We start from the raw sequence: 20,563 nt of genomic DNA on the forward strand, positions 1-20,563 counted from the left end.
CTATGGGGTGCACGTGATCAAGGGAGGGGAAATGCTGTGTTAGAGACTCTAAACTAAAAGAGCAAAAAAATAAATTGCCAGAAAACTGATGTGACTTTGCCAGCCCTTCTAATGCTGGCTGCACTGTACAACCACCAAATGAACCTGATCCCTTGAAAAGTGATTGTCTAAAATTGCTCTTGTTGACGTTGCATCTGTCTGGCAGTGGACAAGCCTGCATGCTGCTGCTGTGCAGCAGCCTCACAGGGCAGGAGCCTTCCCCTCAGATGGGCACACCAGTACCCACAGGGCCAGCCAAGCTCCTCGGTATGCTTTGGGTGGCTGCTGGGCACACACTAGCTTTGCTGAGGCAGTTTTAGGCCCTGTAGGTTGCTGGTTCATGGATGCTTTGTTTCTGTGCCAGTTGTGGTGCCACTGAAGCCAACGCTGGTGTAGGAGCAGTGGGGAGGCTGCTTCTCAGAATCACAGAATCATTAAGGGTGGAAAATACTGCTACGATCACTGAGTCCAATGGTCAGCCCATCCCCACCATGCCCACTGGCCACGTCCACACAGTTCTGGAACACCTCCAGGCGTGGTGACTGCACCACCTCCCCGGGCAGCCTGTGCCACTGCAGCACCGCTCTTTCTCAGAAGAGATTTTTCCTCATATCCAACCTGGTGCAATTTGAGGCTATTGGCTCTCATCCTATCACTGTTATCTGGGAGCAGAGGCCAACCCTCACCTCGCTACAACTTCCCTTCAGGTTGCAGAGAGCTCCCCTGAGCTCCTCTTCTCCAGCCTGAACAACGCCAGTCCCCTCAGCTGCTCCCCATCAGACTTGTGCTCCAACCCCTCACAGCTCTGGACGCACTCCAGGGTCTCCACGTCTTTCTGATAGTGAGGGGCCCAGAACTGAACACGGCAGCGGAGGTGCGGCCTCACCAGTACAGAGGGCCGATCACCTCCCCGCTCCCGCTGACTTGAAAGCCCTGCCTACGGACAGCACCGTACCGCACCGCTCCCTGCGGGCCGGGCCCCGCCGTGGGCAGCCGCGGGGCGGGCCGTGCCGTGGGCAGCGCCGGGCGCCGCCGGATCCCGCCCCCGCGCCCCGCCGAGGAGCGCTCCCGCCCGCGGCTCCTCCTCCTCCACCGCCGCTCCGCCGGCAGCAGTCGGGCCTGACACCCGCGCCCGGCTGCGGGGCCTGGCCTGGGCGGGGGGCGGAAGGGAGAGAGGGGAGGAAGGGGAAAAAAAAAAAAGCAAAAAAAAAGCAAAAAAAAAAGCAGCACCACCACAAGAGCCGACCCCCCCGGCGGGTCACATGACGTGACCGGATCTTGCCCGCTCCCCGCCGCGCAACAAAGAACCGGGAGCCCCGCGCCGCGATGGCACCGTGAGCGGCGGCCCCGCCAGGTGAGCGGCCGGTGGGCCGGCGGGCCGGGATACCCCTCCTGTGCACCCGCTGGAGGTGACTTTCTGTGCTCTGTCTCTTCGTGGGGATTTGCGCTGAGCGGCCCCAACCGCTGCGGGGGGACGTTGGAAGCCGATGGGTGGGCGCTGCGTGGGTGTCCGCGGTCACCCGGCGCGTGGTCCCTCGGCTGGCTGCCCCGTGCAGCCCCGCGCGTTCTGCTCTGAGCCAGCTGTGCGCGGCGCTTCCCAGCCCTGCCCGCCGTGACCTTTGGGGCCGAGCTTTGGGGTGATGCAGATTTTTGGCAGAGCACCGTCCGGGTCCGAAGTGCGATCCCCGTTTGGATCGCTGCCGGCAGGACCGTGGCTCGGACTTGCTGACAGCGGGTGACACGAGGGTGACACTGAAGTTTGAGGGCTGGACGCTGGGATGGTGGCATGGCCATAGCCGGCTGAAGGCTGGAGGTCGGGGCGGGGGCAGCCCAATGGGCCCACAGCCCTCTTTGTGTGCATGGCATGGGATGGTGCTGCAAAGGGAGCAGCACTCTCCACGTTTTGTTGTTTTCAGTTTTCTTCTTGGTCTGTAACCCCCGCCACCACGATGCTGAAATAACGCACTCCTGGGCATCACCAGCATCTTCTGCGCTTGCCAAGTGGCCGCCCAGCGGGGATTGAACACCTCCAGGCCTGACTGCGTCCGACTGGGAGTGCCTGTGGGCTGGCGGCTCCCCTTGCACGCTTATCTTGGCTTGTGGGAACGGGGAAGGAACCGCAGCTGCTTCCAGGGGAAGGCTCTGGGTTGGCCACGCTGCTGTAAACCTGGATTCAAAATAAGTGAAACTGAGGGGTGAGGAGGAACGAAGCAGGGCAGGACGTGCTGTGTGTGCCCCGGGGTCCAGAGCTGCATCAGGGCCCGCGGTGGTGCACATCAGGTGGGCCCCGTTGGCAGGTAGTTTGTGCACATCTTCATGCAGATGGGCCTTGAGTTTGTTTATAATGAAAGCTATGAATCTTACTGAACAGTTAAAGCAGCAAGTGTTCCAAATTTGAGGCAAAGCAGAGTGCAGACAGTACTTATTTTTATTGCTCCTTTCTCCTCCAGCCTTTCTTTATCTGTAGCACCTATCCTTAATTCCTTCCCTTCACAGCCATGGTGGGGAACCAAAGTGGATTTGTCAATAGCCAGCTTGGTTTCTACTGATTAGTGCTGAAAATATGACTGTTCTTAATGTAACCAGCTGTGCCGAGAGGGCCTGGAACTGGGATCTGGCAGCATGCTTGGTGTGGGTCGTTAGTGGCCGTGGAAGACTAATGACCGGCTGACAACTTGTGTCCTCGAAAAATGAGGAGGAAAGGTTGGTTTCTCCCCTGGAGCAGACAGGAGGTTTGAAGTGAAGATTAGTGTGTCTGTCTGTTCCCTTGGGAAAAAAACACATGGCATATTTTTGAATCCGAGTCATCAGGTAGAATTTATTTCAAGTATTTTTAGGCTCTTACGGATTTGGTGCACTTTGATTGTATGAAACTGTTGGGTAGTCTTGCTAAGGTTTGCTCTGTCTGGTCTCAGAAAGGCATTGAGAGCCTCTGGCTCTCAGGTCTGAGCAGAGCAGCAGTGCTTTGGAAGGGTAGGGCACCAGCCGTGTAACAAATACCCTGTCTGCAGAGATGCTGAGGAGTGGCGCAAGCCACCCAACCCCTCTCCATGCTGTTGCAAGCATGTGAGTGTGGGAGCAGGAAGGCATGGAGCACTCTGCCTGCCCTGTGGGCTGCACAAACTACAGGGCAAGGGAGCATGCAAGGCTCCTGGCACCAGCCCAGTCGCCTGCCCTGTCCCTCTAAGCTCTGCTGCAGCAGAGGGGCAGCACAGAGTCTAATGTGTGATGTGACTGGTCTGCTCACGTCACTTTGGGGCAGTCACAGTGGGGATGCGTGGCTTCAGAGTGATTATTAGTGTCGGATGACTTGGCCAGGATTGTATAATGACACTGAGCAAGAGATAAAAGGTTTTATATCCCATAAACTTGATTCTTACTCCAGGGTGATCTGCAAGGCTTTTGAAAACGTGTGGTTTGACGGCTTGCTGGTAGCTGCAAATAGGTGTAAACATAAATCACTTGAAACAAGTCTCTGAAAATAAGAACAAACATAGTGTAGACTATAGGCAGGAAAATGAAAAGAAGGGCTAATTACTATTTTTTTCTATTTTTTTTTAAATGACGTTCAATCCTGTAGATAGGGTTCTGGAAGTGACCCGGCAGCTCCTGCAATTTATTCATTTATTTAAAGAAGCTTTGTAGTTCACCTTGAAAACCACTTCCTGCCATATGGTTATACTGTTTCCCTATACCACATTTTTTGCTAATTATGGAGACCATTTGCTTTAAAATAGGTGTTTTTAATTTCACAGCCTTGTCTGCCTCTCCTGCTTGATCCTGCCCTGGAGTCAAGAGGCTGTGTCTGTTCGTTCTCCATGGCAACGGGTTGTGATTTACTTATTTCAATTTAATTAAAAAGCAGCTATCAAATTCTAGGCATCTTATATGTTCCTCGTATTAGAAAAATATCAGTGGCTTAGCCTCCACCAGCCTCGGAAATGATATTCTCAGCCTGAGCTGCTCATGCCTTCTGCAGTTTCTTCCTTTTGGAACAGTTTGGGAGAAGGAACGGCGCCGTGGCCTGGCTGGAGGTTTGAGGGGATGGGAGGCGTGGACATGGGAACCTGGGCCTGAAGGCCTGGGCAGGGAAACCTGTATGTGGGGCCTGGAGGGGGGAGCCTGGACTCTAGGGCCTGGATGGGGAGGCTTGGCCTCCAGGGCCTTGGTGACAGCACTGCGTGCCAGTTCCAAGCACCCAAAAGGCTGCTGGTCCCCTCCTGCTGTCCTGCAGCTGCTGGGATGTCACAGGCCATGCTGTGGAAACAGGGGTACCCCAGGCCTCGCATGGAAGGTGCAAATGGACCGTGGGCTCCATGTACTGGGCTCTCTGCAGCGGTTGCATCTCAGGAGCCATTTTGTGAGGTAGTGCTGGGCTGCAGTGGCAGGGCTGTGTGGACGGGGCGCAGACATCTGGACTTCCTGCAGTGAAGAGGCAGAAAATGGCGGCCCTGCTAGACATGGTGTGGTGTTTACCAGCTGTCCCTATGTGAGAGAGAGTGCAAGTTCAAATCCTTCATGTTGGCTTTGTTTCTGTTGTTTTCTGATCCTTCTTGACGCCTGTCTGTTCTTCGATGCATGTGTGATACAGCTTGGGTTTTCAAGCTGGTCACAGTAGAGAAGCCCCAGTGCCCTCTTGGGTTAAGTGTGCCTGGTATTTATATGTAGGCTAGAAATGAGTTTAATCCTGAATTAGTTTTCCAGGGGCCGTGGCTATACAAAAACCAGTCTGTGTTGGTCATGGATAAGGAAACAAAGCTGCTGGCCAAAGCAGGGACAGTGCCAGGAGAGGACTTGCAGGGCAGATGGAGGAGTCCAGGAGCATGCGGATTTACTGACCCAGAGGTGATAGGTTTGGTAGTAAACTCCGGCTATGTGATAAGCTAGTGCCAAAATTAACACTGCTTTGTCTCCAGCACCACCTTCCTGGTTCTTACAGGGTTGTTCTGCTGTGGTGTGTGGCTCTGGGAGAGCTGGGCACGCCGGGCTGTGCAGCGCTTCTGAGCTGCAGGAACGCGCGGAGGAAGAAAAGTTGGCTGTGCATTTTTATTAAACCTGGAGGAGCAGTTAGCATCAGAAGAGTGCCTGCATATTTTATTTTCCTTCTCTTTAGTGGTTCTACTCCCCGTGCTTTTTCACAGGCGGTTATTTTAACGTCGGGCTCAGGTTCTCGCTCCTCTTGGCCCTGCCAAAGCCCGGGAGGCTGCGATAAAGCGTTGGACGCTCTCCTGGCTGGCAGATCTCCATTGACAAAATGATGTGTGTGGTTTTCAGCTGCAGATTCTTCATTCCTGGTGATCATGCACGAAGCTAATAAAAACAGAATAAAACAAAAAAGCAACAGCCCAGAGCAGTCTTTTGTTTGTTGCTGTATTTAAGCAGATACGCTCACCGAATTTACATCCCACTGGTGACATCCTTAACCCTTTATTACTGGTTTTACTGGTGTGCAGGCACGATCTGTATTCTTTCAGTTTGTCTGTTCCTCTTCCTTCTCCAGCTTTGAAGCAGACCTCTGTGGTATTAACTTCTATATATACTGTATCTTCATCTATAAAATGAAGGGAAGGTTTCATACAAGCAGCTGTGAAGTTGCATTTATTGTCTGTAAATTGCTTTTAGTGATTGAGCTGAGGAGGTGGAAGGAAAGAAAGACAGTGAAGTAAAATGGGCTTGATTTTTTTTTTTTAATTTTTTTTTTTTTTTTTTAAATCGAAGAGAACTGCATTATTTGTTCATCTGATGTAGAGTTGATGGGAAAAGAAAAATGCTTTACCACAACCACCCTGAAACTAATTGTTAAATTTGTAATGGAAACAGACATTTCTGAGCACAGTGATGAAGGCAGCCATCTTGTTGGAAAATAAGAGTCCAATTTAAAAAGAGAAACAATTATTATTGAAATCCTGCAGCACTGCTCATATTTTTGTCTGGTTTGGGTCTGTTCAGTTTGAATGCCAGCCTTTACCTTCATGGCTGCCTTCACTCCTGAGTTCAGGTGGATAGACCCTAATTATAGGTCAAACTTTATGCTTTATGCTTATTGGCAAACAAATCTATTGCTGGCTTTCTGGCTCAGCCCCATCTTTTGTGCTGGCACCACATTGTCACGTAGCTGAGGGTGGGTTCTGTTGCAGTCTGGCTGCTGGCTCTGTCCAGAAGGGGAGATTGAGCTGTGCTCTTGTGCCGCTCCGGTGTGCATGAGTTCAGCATGTGCAGCTTTTGGAAAATGGACTTGGTAAAAAATATATGTGCATTTAAAAGAAAGAAAAAAAAAAAAAAAAAAGCACAGCAAAAAAACATGAATAGTTTTCTCCTGGGATAGAGAACTGAACCTGCTCACCAGGTTCAGGCTAGTACCAGTGCTGCTGCACGGGAGGGGTGAGGTTTGTGTTGCCAGAAGTGAAAGGTGGGGAATGAAGGAAAGGTGGAAATGGGGCCCCCCTTTTTTGGCAGCGGTGAACTGTTAGCCTCCTTCGGCTGTAACGTGAAACCTCGCCCTCAGCCTTCATTCTCAGCTCCCTCCCTTCCCCTCGCTCCTCTCATTCTTTCCCCAGGATCAGCTCATGTGTGCTTCCAGATGCTGATCCCATTTCCAAGCCGTACTTTCAAAAGGGAAAGGGAAGAGGTTGAGTTTCACCACCTCGTCAGGAAGACAGCCTGTTGCTATTAGGGTATTTGCTAATAACTTGAGCCTGAGGATGTTAAATGGCTTAAGGAGCAGTAGCCATATCTCTGCCTCAGGCAAGGACAGCTGTGGGCATTACCACATATGGGAATGGTGGCACGTGGGGCTGAGTTTGGTGCTGAGTTTGGACCGGGGGGTCCTCGAGGTTTGGAGTGAAGGACAAGAGCAGGGTGATGTCTGGGTCCCCCTTTGGTGGGAGTAGCAGCAGCACAGCATGCAGCCAAGATGCAGAGGTAGGGCAGCAGACCAAACTCTTTGGCAAATGACCAAGGGACCTTGCTTCCACTGAATGGCATGAACGGCGTTTCAGCTTCACTCTGCTTTTGTAGACCAGCGTCTCTGTGCCATTCCTTGCTGGTGGCAGGGAAGAGGCACGTGGAGCCTGATGAGATGCACGCCCACGTGTGCACTTAGCAGGGGCACGGCATGGGTCAGAGTGTGCATTTAGGAGATGGGATGGAGACGTCTCTTGGCCCTCAGTGATTGCTTTACAACTACTGGAGCAGATCCTGTGCTGCCTACTGAGTTTTATAAAGCACGGGGGTGAAGATGATGTCACCAGGGGGTTGTTTGCCAAAAGCAGCAGGGTGTGGGGAGCCTTTGTGTGCATGGGCTGACTGAGTGGCCATACCTGGTGGGAAGGGCAGGTGGCAATTGGTGTGCGGCACGAATTGGAGATGTTTGTGCAGCTGTTTTCAAATAACAGTAGGGAGAGGTGGGGGAATTTGCTCCAATTTGAGAGTTGTTAAGAGATGTTTATCCTCCTGCTCTTTTTTTTCTTTTTTAAACATTTAAGCTTAAATTCTTCTTGTTGGTATTTGAAGACATTATGGGAAGAGAGGGATTATTGTGGGGCTGCGTTGCTTTACAGGGTAAGATTATACACCGGGTGGCTGTTACAGTGCATTTGTGTTCCGGCAGTGGAGTGCATAAAGGAAAGAACTGGTGTATTGATATTAAATAATGGTGCCACTGGATATGCTGAGCACAAAGTGGCTTTGTTTTCAGGGATATGTTTTTATAAATCTGACACGCTTATAAGCCAGCTGCGCTATTAAAGACAAAAGAAACACCCCCCGTTTATAAGAGAGGGGCAGGATAGAAAATGCTGTAAGTAATCTCAGAGAGAGGTATGGTTTTCCTCCATCCCCTGCACTTGTTTGCAGGCCTGGGGCAGGTGTTGGAAAAGGAGCTGCGTGGCCAGGGTCCATCCGGGAGCTGCTACTGCTTTGCCTGATGCTGTGGGCGTCAGTTGGGGGTCACATGCAGGTGCATGAGCTGCTGTTGGCTTCATCTCCTGTGCTGCTCAACCTGGCTCATGGTCTTGGGTGTTACTGGGGCCCTCTGCACAGCTGTGGCAGTCGCTCCGGTACCAGCAGGTGACGGCATTGCAGCTGGCTCCAGAAAATGTCCCATTTGCCTTGCAGAGGGCAAAGGAATGGAGGGAGGGCGCAGGGCCCTGTTTGGAGTCGCTGTGTCCTCAGGCTGGGAGTGCTGTTAGAGTTCATATGCCGGGCTGCAGTAATCGCACAGCTCTGGGAGAGCAGGGGGAGGAGAGCACGTGAGGGTCACTTCCGACAGATTAGTGAAGGACGGGTATTGCGGTGCCAGCAGAAGACATCCTTCTGTGGAGGTTCCCAGCCAGGAAATACCTAAAAAAGCTCTCCCTGAGGGTGAGAGGAAAGCCCAATAGGTCTGTGCGGTAATTAATTGCCCAGATACCGCTGCAGGAGCAGCTTGCAGAAGGGAGTGGAGAGGGGGAAATGGGAATTTCCTGATTCTCGTAGCAAAGCTTTGACTGCAGAAGGAATTTCAGACACAATGAGTGGAAAGAAGAGCTAAGATTAATAGGTAGTCCCATCTTCTTTTGCACTGCCTGCTCCTGGATAGTGTTAGCTGAGCATTGGTTGAATCAGCACAGAGCATGCTTGGGAGCTGAAAGCATTAAGCATAAAGAAGGAGTGAATCTGATTAGCTCTGCTCTTCGTGCATTAAGCAGAAAGACCGACTGAAACGTGATTGCAAACAGATAATAGCAGTGTGCTCATGCAGCACACCACGACCCAGCGCATGGGGCGATGGATCCAACCATGTGATGGAGTTGTTCCTTGTAATTGAAGGCACTTGTTGTTCTGCTGAGGTTTCTGTCGCATTTTCTCATTGCCCTGTTGTTTGCTGACTGCCATTTGGACTTGATGATCCCTGTGAGTCCATCCCAAGTCTGTGACAGCTCGGCCCTGCAGTGCGTGCCCTGCTGAGTGCTCCATGTGCTGCCCATGGCTTCCCCAGCCCAAGGGCTGGCAGGAAGGGGCACTGAGGCCAGAGAGCCCTTGCTATTTCTGCTGGCCCCTTGCTGCCTGCAGGTGACCAGATGCACTTTCCGATGGCCTCCAGCTGCGTGGATGGGTGGCTGCCAGCAGCACATGGTGCGGGTGGGAGGAGGAGGTGTTGATAGTCAGGAAAAATGCTCTGGGTAGCACAGAGGGTAATGAACATCTCCTCTCACTGCTCTCCCCATGCATCAAAGCGCACTTAAAAAAAAAAAAAAAAGTGTTCATCTTTGACCCCCATTAATGGCTGGCTCGGGCTGTATGAGAGTTTTACGAGGCTGCTGCTGCTCCCACAGAGTTTAATTATTTAGTGTGTGAGGTAAAGGCTGGTGCCTGCTGAATCCCAGGGTTCAAGCCCTGCTGACCGGCCCGTGGGGTTGGTTACAGGCGCAGTGGGGCTGGGCGTGAAGCCGTGTGCTACAGGGATCCTGGTGGGACCCAGGGCTGCAGCCACACAGCCCCCAGCAGGGCTGAGCATGTCATCCTCTTGCCATCGCTGCTCTATGCGAGCTCTGTGCCCTGACCTTCAAGGGCTTGATGGCCTGAGAGAGCCCCAGCTGCTCTGCTGCTACCTCCTCCTGTGTGCTGGATGTGCTCTTTTCTGCTCAGCATGGGCTGTGCCCACCCTTGGGGTGTGCCAGTGGGCTCGATGCACTGTCCCCATTCACCCTGTTCTAGTTCTTCCCACTCCTCTGCCTCATCCCTTTCCTTTGCTGTGGGACTGATGTTCCAAGCTGTGTCGGGAGGTGGGGTTGGGCTAAGGTGACAGAGGGAGGGTGGAGGGGTGGAAGGGGATTCCACTGGTAGATGGCACTTTGTGCCACCAACTTCTTCTTTAATTTCTGATTATTATGGGCCTAGCTAAATCAGCTGGATCTGCTAGTCAAATGCCAGGTGCTCTGTATCCTATCTCCATATTCTACTCTGTTTTTCTATTTTTTTTCCCCTGAAAATTAATAGGATTCTGCCCATTGATGATTAAAACATCGCCTGGAGTTTGGGAATGGATCAGATGCGTCAGTCAAATGCTACCACATTGCACCCAAAGAGAGGAATGCCATCCAGCTGGGGGTAGGGTCTGCTTTTTCTTTCCCCCCGTTGGTGTGTAGACTTATTGAAAACCTTCCTGTTTTGGTTAATGCAAGAATTTGTACTAGAAAATACTAGCTTTCAAAATGGATTACTTTATTGTTTGAGGAATTGCCTGCTTTCTTCTCTTTTTGGTATGGAGCTATGTTGTGCTTGTTATATTCAAAATGTTATTAATAAGCTTGAGTCTTTGTGGGGTTTTGGCAAAGAAAACGTTTCAGTAACTATTTCAAGTATTTGGGGAGGGAATTTTGCTGTTTTAAATGCAAAGTGAATTTATTCTTGATGGCTAAAAAAGACAAAAATCATTGAAGTTGTTTTCTGAAATGTCAAAGTTCCGTTCATTTATCTCCGTTCTGGAAATCGATGTGAAATGGACCAAACTTGCAACAGGGGAGAAGAGGAAAAATGATCAGTAGGAAGCCACCTCTTTTTATATAAATACTGCTTTACAGGTTTTTGGCTGCTGCGGCAGCAGGTATAGCACGAAACCTGGAAGGAGATAAAAGGTCTGGGAGAACGCAAAGCCGGAGCCTCGCGCTCTTCCAGCGCAGGTTGCTGCCCGAAGTGGCTTTTTGGCTGCCAGCCATGTGCTAGTGCCCATTATCCCGGCTGGCGCGGGCTCGGCTGCCTCAGCAGAGTAGCTGCAGAGACAAAACACGGCTCCAGCTCTCAGAAGCAGGGTGGGCTTCCCAGGTTGGGGAGGAGACGCGTGTGAGGGTTCGCATCTGGAAAAAATGCTGCTCCCGTGGTGCTCGCTTGAAATCCAGAGCTGCTGATGTTTCACCTTGCTTTCCCGTTCTCGCTGAAATTGCTTTATGCCTTGGAAAGGAAGGGTCTTAAAACTGAGGGTTTCGATGGAGCTTGCTGCAGAGTGATTCTTTTCTCCTCGGTATGCAAGCTTCCTGAATGAATGATTTTGAAGTGAAGTAATATTCCCCTGCAGGGCCTGCCTCTCTCAAGTCTTTAGACTGTCACAGCAACAGCACGACTACTAGTGCAATATTAATAATTTATGTGTGTCCCTCATTTTGGACCGTTGTCAGTCATTTCAGCCTCGGCAGGCTGGGAGAGATGAGAAAAGCACATCTACGCTTTGCTGCGATTCTCTCTGCATATCTTCTCCGGGTAGGCAAAGGCTTTCAGTCTCCAGAGAGCATCTATCTGGAACCTTTTAGCAGTGCTAAATTTACAGAAATAATACCAGAAAATAGCCTGCCGGTGTCTCGTTTCAGCGATCTCTGTGCACAGCTGTACTGCTTACATTGGACTCTGCAGCAAGGGTGGTTCAGATGGTGGTGAGCTCTGCCTGCCTGTAGAAGGTGAGGGAGGGGTGAGCCCTTTGTGGGTCCCTCCTGGGTGATGGGCCCAGACAGGTTTTGCTTCTGTGCTGCAAGCAGCTTTCTTCAGAATTGAGCTTTGTGCCCTTGATTCTCTCCCTCAGCCTGTTTTCAGAAGGAGGGAGATAGATGGTCAGAAGGTTTGTGCAGCGCCAAGGTGTTCTTTCTTGCTTGAGGTAAGAAGCAGAGGCTCTGAACGCATTGAAAACAGCTCTTCAGAAATAAGGCTGATGGAGGGATGTCACTGGAGAACTCAGCTGTTTTACGTACAAAGTGTTGGTGCGCCTGTGCTTGTGCTGAATTCTGGAGCTTGGCTTTGCAATGGTCCACAGGGAGCTTCTCCTTCACGTCCCATTGGAAGCACCATGCTGTGTTGCTTTGAAGGTGCAGTGAGCATGAACTGGTTGGCATGTTTCAGAGGTACGCTTGCAGGTACCGAGCAGCTTGAGCCAGAGCAGCCCACGTGGAGTGATATGTAGTGAGTGGGTCAGTCCTTGGCAAGGAATGAGAGCTCTAGCTCTGATCTGCTGCTGGTGATCCAAGGTGGTTCAGTGCAGAGAATGGGGGTTTCATGCTGTTGGCGATATGTGGATGGATGGGTGAACGGGTGGATGGACAGGACTTTCTAGTAGAGAATGTTCTGCAGAGAATTTGAGTTGTATTTGAAGCCTGACAGTTTGGCTGTTGAAAGACAGATTTCTAGAATAATTGTTTTGGGGGAAATTAATGTTTCTTTAAAACTGGATTACATTGTTTCAAATTCTGTTTTTGAACATCTTGGCTTGGAAGGAGAGTTGGCTCAAAAATTGCTGCATGTGTGCAGAAGGATCTGCAGAAAGATTAATGGATAAGAAGAAACTTGGTCTAATTGTTTTGTGTTGCATTCATTAAAGCATTTTCATTTGAGATTTGATTTTTTTTTTCCATGATTTGTACCTTTGTAGCTCAAGGCACAAATCCTCTCAGATTCTCTGTATTGTTAAGTCTTCCTGAGAGCTTGTATGTGCAGTTTGAAGGGGAGGGGGGAAGATGTAACTAAGTTAAGATTTCTTGAACCTAAATTATAATATGTAAATCCCAGATTCAGTTGGCTTGGCTGCTGGTGAATGGTTATAGCTCAGAAAGCAACTGAGGTGCCATCTTGGACTTCAGATTGCTTGGTTGCAGCAGTGAGAATTGTTTTTCTTTTGCAGCTGATAAGGGGCTGGAGCCTTACTCCTGAGCCTACACGTGTGCACTTCATTAAATATACACATGCATTTGTAACAAAGGACTTCCTGCAAAGCAGCGCTGATTTCTTCTGCAAAACAGAAAGGATTGGGAAGCTGAATGGAAGACTCTTTTTTTTTTCTTTTTTTTTTCTCCTCCTCTTTACAAGAAGTTACTTTAAATAGGAGCCGTTCAGCAGGTTGCAACCAGAATTCTATAATAAGATCTCCGTTCGCTCTCCCTACTTTTTCACATGCAAAGTTGTGGCGGTAATTATATGACAGCTGCCCTCTTGGCTGACACGCAGCAGATTGAACTGGGGATCTCCAGAGCTAAAAGTGTGAGCTGCTACTCTGTGAGCTAGAGCTCCATAGCTGGAGGCTGTAATGATCTATATCCTTCATGACTGAGCATAGAAGGGAGCTGCAAAAAGCATTCGCTGAGTTATGGTGAATACGTGGTACTCCCAGGGTGTAATGAACCTTTCTTTGAGTGGTTTGTGATAATTGTACAAACCGTTGTCAACTTAGGGGCGCTTTAAAATGACACTCCATTTTGAAGCCTTTCTACCTTAAATTAAATGACTTTGCTATAGCACGTTAGTCAGGCTCAGGCGTTTGCTGCTGTGCGTGTGCCTTGTGCTGAGTGCAGGAGACCCTGGTATTGTAGAGGTTCTTGAGCACTAATGCAACATAAATAATTGCTAACGATTCTGAGCGCAACGTGAACAAATCCACAGCTCTGGTGGCGTTGAAACAAGTTCACCTTTAGGCTTCACCGTAACAATGCATTTGCCATAGATGGCACAGTGGGAGCTTTGTCAAAACAAAGAAAAGGCAAAGCTGGAATTGATGGAATCTTTCCTGTTCCCCGAGGACCAGGAAAACCCGAGCAGTGCCAAAGTGTGTCAAGCTGAGGAAAAATCAATGGAAGCAGAACCATATGGAGCTCCACAAGTAGTGTCAGCCGTGGGCAGCTTCTGTAACCACTGTGTTGGGAGACGGAGGGAAGCGTGTTACAAGCGGAGAGATTCATTTTGAACTTGGGAGGTTCTTCATGCCTCCTTCCCTGCCCCCCTAACAAAAAACAACGAAGAAGATAGGTGTCTGCTAACACTAAATGGGGCAAAACACATATTCCTGTAGAACTATGCAGTTCAAAACCAAGCTGATCATTCCATTTTTAAAAATATAGAAAATGGACAGTTAGAAGGAGGTCATTAAACATGAAGTCAACACAAAGACAGTCTTAAAGATCAGAAGCACTAATGCCAGCCCAGAGTGTCAGAAACTTACATGGTAGCATCTGTACTATTAACAGACATGCTCTCTGCTGTAAATTAAGATCACCTTCATATGTACCAGGCCATGCCCAGTTTCATGAGTGTGGCCGTGCCAAATCATGATTAGTTAACCCCCCTCCACCTGAGTTGAATCCTCCACTGCCTTTCTCTGTATGCCCAGAGGGTTTGCAGCATGGCCTTTTTCCTCCCTTTCCACATCACATGCTGTCCTGCCCCGCTGCTTGCCATCCCATCTGTTGTACCTCAGTGACCTGATGTGGTCTCACTGTCCCTGTGAGCACATGGAATGACCCAGGTTAAACAGCATGGTTTGTGATGAGGGGGAATGTTGGTGGGTGCTGCCCTTGCCAGGCTGTCCTGCCAGCCCTGTGTGCTGAGTGCTGCCGCCTGCCTTGTCACTCCTCACGGAGTCGGTGGGATGAGGCTTGCCCCACTTCCCCTGGGAGCCCGTTCTGTGATCTAATAGACTTTACTGTCAGGAAATGTTTCTTGATTGTGCCTTAATCATGGGTGTCAACCCCCTGATCCCCGAGATGACCTTAGCCTGCATCACTTTGAGCTCTGTTCCCACGCACACTGCCTGCAGCCTTCCCAGTGTCTCCTCCCGCACGCGTTGTTCTGGCAGCAGGCAGCGGTGCCTTGGCTCCAGCCCCGCAGTCCAAACACTGCTCCTGGAGGCAGGCACGGGGCTGGGAGCCCACATCAAGGGCCTGGGTCGTGATGCAGGGCATGCTAGTCACTTGGAGCAAGCTGTCTAGAATCCAGGCTGCTGGCAAGCCAGCAAGTAGAGGCTGATGCAGCATTCATGTGCATGTCTACCTTGGATGGAGCCAAGTCCAAGGAATCTGTTACAACACAGCTATCCCCTGACCTAATTACATTGCTGTTAACACACACGTTGTTTCCCACGTGTAGACCACTTGCTGCCTTCCAAGCCTTTTCTCTTTCTTTGTTGCCACTTCCTGAACTCCCTCAGTCCCTCATCTGCCCTTGCCAAGATAGGATGAGTAAAGAAGAGGCGAATACATCTGATTTATATCACATCACTGTGATATCGGGGCTATTTCTGCTCTGTTCCTAGTACCGTCAGACATTTTGCTTACTCTCCTATCTGTCTTTGTGATATCAGTGGACCTTATTATGTGATGTGTGTGTCTTTTACAGAATGGACGTAATTACTCCAGAGCTGGAGGGTGCATGAACTGTGCAGATGATGACCTGTTGAAGCGTTTACAGCTGCAACAGTTAGGAGCACCAGAGATCAGGAATAGCTTCTTTTACGCTTCCCTGGTGCCTTCCTCTGCAACTGGGCTGGACCCTGGGTGTCACCATCCTGTCTTTTGGTCACATTGTTCGTGTTCTGTTTGTGAGCCTTATTATCTTCATGGCTGCCTTCTGCTCCTAACCGCTCTGCCAGGAGTTAATTCTGTGGTATCTGTGGTCAGTCCCCACTCCTCAGCTGCTTTGGTCCTCATCCTCCTTACTCCTCAGAGATCCTTGTCCACCTTCTGTCAGTGCCTTATCATCATTTCTGCACAGCTCAGCCTTTCTTCACTCTTCTGCTCTCTTCTCAAGGGAGAGCGTTTTCACTTTCCCCATTCCCAATAGGAAACATATTTAAGTCTCACTTAGAGACTTGTAAAATGCGACCACACCAGACTTCATTTTTACATCCCATTTGCCTTGGGTCACCTCTTTCCAGTTAGCCATGTGGGGGCCTGGGACTGGCTGGAGCATGTGTGTGTCAGGGTGTGTGAGGCCATGCCTGTTGGGCAGCCTGCGAAGCGTGGAATCGCCTCACTTATCCCTGAGCCTTATAAGCATGAGGGAATGCTGCTACCCTGCTGGGAAATGCAGGATGACCCCAGGTGCCAGCATGAAACCCCACGTGTCCCTGACCAGCTCCATAGGATGCATTCATCCTATCCCATCCCTGCCTGCCTCACCCATCCGCATGCTCCCAGCTCTGTGTTGCCCTGGGTTTAATTTTTGTTTAAGATCTTCGCTCCTTTAATGACAGCGGGAGCCGAGGGCTGTTCTCTGTGGGGGCTGTGTTGCACGGCTGTGCTCAAGGTAATGAGACTTGATGAAAACCTCTTGTTATTGTGGCAAGATTTCTCCCTTCTCTGCATTTAAGAAAAGGGGAGGGGGGAAGAAAAGAAAAAGTGACAGCCCCTGCTGGGTATGTTAATATATTTTTAATGGCTTGCATGCGGCTAGCTGAAGACTTATTTGTCCAGCCCGCAAAGGAAACAGAGCGTGCGGTGTTCTCTGCACCCTTGGCTGCGCATAGCCCGGGGAGGTGGCAGTGGGGGGCTGAGGGGAAATGTCACCAAAATCCTGATGGCACAGATGAGATCTGCTGGGGGAGAGGCAGAGAGAGAAGGTTGATCCCAGGTACCTTCTCCCCAGCTCCTCCCCAGATCTTGCCTGGGTTCTTGTTTCCTTCAAGGACCTGTGGGGTGTGATGGAAACCAACCCACTACCATCCCACTGTTGATGTATTGTGCCTTCCTGGGGGCAGCTTCACTGCTTATTCCTGAGGCAGTATCCTGGCAGGGTCAGAGCTACATTTCTGCCTTTATTTAGTTTTTAAATTGAAAGTTTGACTTCCTATTTGATTTTGGTGCCAGGGGATGGAGCTAGACTGGGAACTCTAGGGACATCCTTTGTAGCCGGCCCCTGCCAACGTGCCAGATTGCTGACTGTGAGCCAGACTGTCCCCTCTGATTGTAAGCAGCACAAAAACAGTTTGTGGGGGATTTCTCTGAGGATACCGATTGTTCCTTTGCATTACAGAGGACTGGAAACACATATGGTGAGTCGGCAGTATCGGGCTTTGGGGGGACAGCAACTTGTTAGCCACACTGACCAAATTGTTTTGCTCATCTGAGCATACCTTTATTTAGGTTTCAATGAACCTTCAGATACTTTGGTGAAAACCACTTTAGTGGTGAAGTAGTCCTGTTAGGAATGTGTTTGTGTCAGTCTGTCCACACTGGCTTTCACTGCTGTCTTCCCCACCTGCTTAAAGCACTGCAGCGTGGCCTTCCTGTGTGCCCCTTGCAGGCAGGACCTCGCTTTTGCTGAGTGTCCGCTGCTTTCATAACGTGGTTTTGCAGCTGAGCTGAAGCCGCTGACAGCATCATGACTTATCCGAGAGCATGAGTGATTGTGAATTGGCACAAAACCAAACCAGAGACCCGCCAGGCTCCCCGTCCTGTAAATCTGGATTGCTGAAGCCCTGCTTTCCTCAAGTAGCCAACAATAACAGGCAGCTCATACGGCCACATCGTATTAGTTTTACTTAGGCCTCTTGGACCGATAGTGTGATTATAAAACAACTGGGAGGCTTTTGTTTGTCTCCTTAAGCATACTTTCTAGTATTGCATCCAGATTAGTTTTAAAGATGACCCAAAGAGAGTTTGTTTTACACTGGGCTCGAACCAATTTATCTCCCTCCTCCCAACCCTGCCACGATGAATTTAAAAAATCATCAAACCTGATAAATCTAAGTCTTCAATAGATGTGTGCTCAGTGTTTTGTTGTTGTTGTTGTTGTTTTCTTTGGCTTAGTTAGAGAACTGCTGCTGAAGTGTAACGAAGGTTTCTGTGAGCTTTAATACCTTAATTGTAGGTAAGAGGGTTTTGAGTCTATTGGCTATCTTGAGATCGAAATAACTGAGTAAGTGGAAGTCTTAGTATAGATGCTAGTAAAAGTGAATGAAGACCAACCAGAATTTGACATGGGCTAAGTAAAATCCCACTTCATTTTAGCATCTTTCAGTTTCTCACTGTTTAGGAGGATGTCATTTTCTTGGTCCTCTGATTGTCAGCGTTTTTCAGCCTAGAAAGACTTGGATCCTCAGAGGAGGAAGGCAGGGGAGGTGCCCCAAACCAGAGCCAGATGTGCCCCAAACCAAAACAAACAAACCGAGTCACGTATACCCTTTATCTATTTTTAATTGTTAAGATTATTTTAAGGTCATCTCCAGCAGTCTCCTGACACCGTAACATCCCCTATGCTAAGATACATTGGCACAACCCTGTTTTTTCATAGCTTTATAGGTGCTGGGCTGTGCAATACTACTAGATCAGAGCTGAACGCTCTAATGTGGTTTCACAGAAAGGAGTCATTGGTGAGGGTCTCAGAAGATCCCGGTGTTGTACTCAGGGTAACGAGGTGGGCATGCTATTACTGGGAAGGGAAAGAGTCTCCTGACTGCTCTTCTCAGTTTTATTACATGGGAAAATGAGGACACAAACCTGGAGAAAGATCTTTGCTGGTAGGGTGACATTGTCAAAGTAAAGATCGGATTTTAAGCAGGCACTTCCTTGCATTCCTGAATAGTGTGCTGAACTATAAAGCTTAAATTTAAGAAATCACCTTGGTCTCCCATTTGTAGCCAGAGGGGATGGCCTCAAGCATCAGGTATGAATTACCTATGCGCCCTGATGAAACCACAACTTTGAATCCCGGCAGGCCTGACTTAGCCCTGTATGCCGTGATCGATAAATTGACTTCCATGCAGCTTATTATGTGGGGCTCTTTCAGATGTGACCTTATTAAAATCTGGAGTCCTCTCTGGACATCCGCAATCCCATGGCTGTTTCCCTAAGTACAGAGGAGGGTGTTGCTACCGCATCCTTTCCCCCCAAACCTCTGCTGAGAGGGGTGCCATCTCTGTGCTGGTCATTTACTGAGCCCCAGCCACTGGTAAACGAGCTCTTTCCTGATCAGGTAGTTGTATGGTACATTATGTTGCACTGCTGGTGAAATTCCTGTTTTATACCCACAGTACAAATAATCCTGGCCATCTCTAGCCAGCTAGGGAGGTTTTATAACCTCAGACTTTTCCTTCCCTCTTTCTGCCCCATGGGTTCTTTTTTGTGTTGCCTTCACAGCAGCCTTCTTCTCTGTCTCCTCTTTGACTTCCTTCCTCTGTTCTTTGCATGCTTGGCCACCAGTCAGCATCAAAATGCCTGTGTGCTCTGGTTGGACTTTAAAATGGATATGAAATATTCAACGTGCAGAGGACAAAACTGACTTGTCACAGACGTGGGAGAGAGAAGGGAATGACCCAGCACCCCAGGATGAAGCTTGAGCTGGAGCCTGCTCTTTTCTCTCCTGCTTCTGCTGAAGTTGGAGGTTTCTACCAGTGTCACATCTCTGCTCCTGTTTGCCTACCAGCACTCTTTCTTTTTCCTGGCCTTTTTTCTTTTCATCCATGCTGAGAGCATCTTGGGTGGCATACACGTAGAGAGCGGGCCTTTGTACCTGACTTCATTCAGCTCTTTGTCAGGGGAAGAGCAGCACGCTGGTCAGGGCACCAGCCATGGCTTTGCTGCTCCCATTTGGGTGCTCCGCTGCCTGCTGTCTGTACGGTGGGGCTGGGGGATGTGTGTGGGGATGTGTTTGGGCTGCGAAGCACTCAGCACTGGTAGAGAGGAAGGCTGGGGACTGAGGGTTGCAGAGCTGCCCCTGCCCTGCGGGAGCAAAGGGGTGCTGGCAGCTGAGGCTTTGTGGGGAAGCAGAGGGTGAGAGTTGATGAAACCTGTTTCTAATCTTCTGTTTGGGGTAAAACTCTGAGCAGCAGCAGAAGGGCTATAGCTGCTGATGTACAGATTGCTGTAGCTTGGTCTGATTTCACATTATAATGATTTTCAACGAGTGTGTGTGTGTGTGTGCCTGTGCTAATGATGGCTTTGGTTCAGTGCAAGCTGTTATTACTGCGCTGTGATTTCTTGGTCTCCTTCACAAGGAAGTGAATTTTCCTGGTGTCCTGCCTCTCTGTATGCACATGCATGCACATGTGTGTGCACTTTGGGATCTTGCAGGAAAGAAAGTGTGGTAGAAATGTAAAATACTGTAATTATGTGCAGCACTCATTTCTATTTTTGCTGTGCAGTCAGCTTGGCAAGTGGAACTCTTGTGTCTGGGCAGTCTCATATCTGATCTGATCTATTTGTCTGTGCTTTTTTGCATTGTGGTTTACAGCTCAGCAGTTGAAACCTTCAGGATTACTTAAAGACGGAATGAGAGCGTGCTTCCATCAAGCTTTGTAAAGGCCATTTCTTCTAGTGTGAAATAATGGCCCTAAATGGCTCGACAGTGCCCCTTTTAAATCCACTGCTCCGTTCCCAAGTGGGGGCACGGAGGTAATGTACGGCTCTTCCAGGAATGGAGGCGGCTCTGCGGTGGCAGCTCACTGCCTGCCCCTGTTAGCAGGGCTGTTGTGTCATCACCAGTGAGCCAGGTGTGAGCCGAGTCAGTCCTTTTCTACAGCTTCCTTCTCAGCTGTGGAAATCGAGGCTCAGGGGCTGGTGTGTGGCTGAGGGGCAGAGGGCGCCGAGTGGGTGTGTGTGTTGGGGACCTCGGGCCAGTGCCAGTATCGCTGTGCTGGAGCAGCATACAGATGGGATGTAAAGCCGAGACCTAGATCCAGCAGTTGTTAAAGGTCCCCCTGAGCTTTTCACGAGATTAGGGGACAATGCCTTCAGTGTCCTGGCCCCATTCCAGTTCATTACTTTGCCCATCTAAAATTTCCCCCTTCTCCTCCCCCTAC

The 20,563-nt window shown here is 49.8% G+C and overlaps 1 protein-coding gene across 2 annotated transcripts in view; it reads left to right on the plus strand.

Moving 5' to 3' along the window:
* Nucleotides 1-1,117: 1,117 nt before the first annotated feature.
* TCF20 (transcription factor 20) overlaps nt 1,118-20,563 on the plus strand; it is a 115,561-nt gene continuing 96,115 nt past the window's right edge. The window contains exons 1-2 of one of the 2 annotated variants that reach the window (XM_048934074.1): nt 1,118-1,393; nt 10,018-10,128. The gene's annotated coding sequence lies outside the window, so the exon portion shown is untranslated. The remainder of the gene's footprint in view (nt 1,394-10,017; nt 10,129-20,563) is intronic. The other variant, XM_048934077.1, reaches the window with a different exon arrangement.

Source organism: Lagopus muta, chromosome 1 (assembly GCF_023343835.1).
Source record: "Lagopus muta isolate bLagMut1 chromosome 1, bLagMut1 primary, whole genome shotgun sequence".
NCBI lineage: Eukaryota > Metazoa > Chordata > Aves > Galliformes > Phasianidae > Lagopus > Lagopus muta.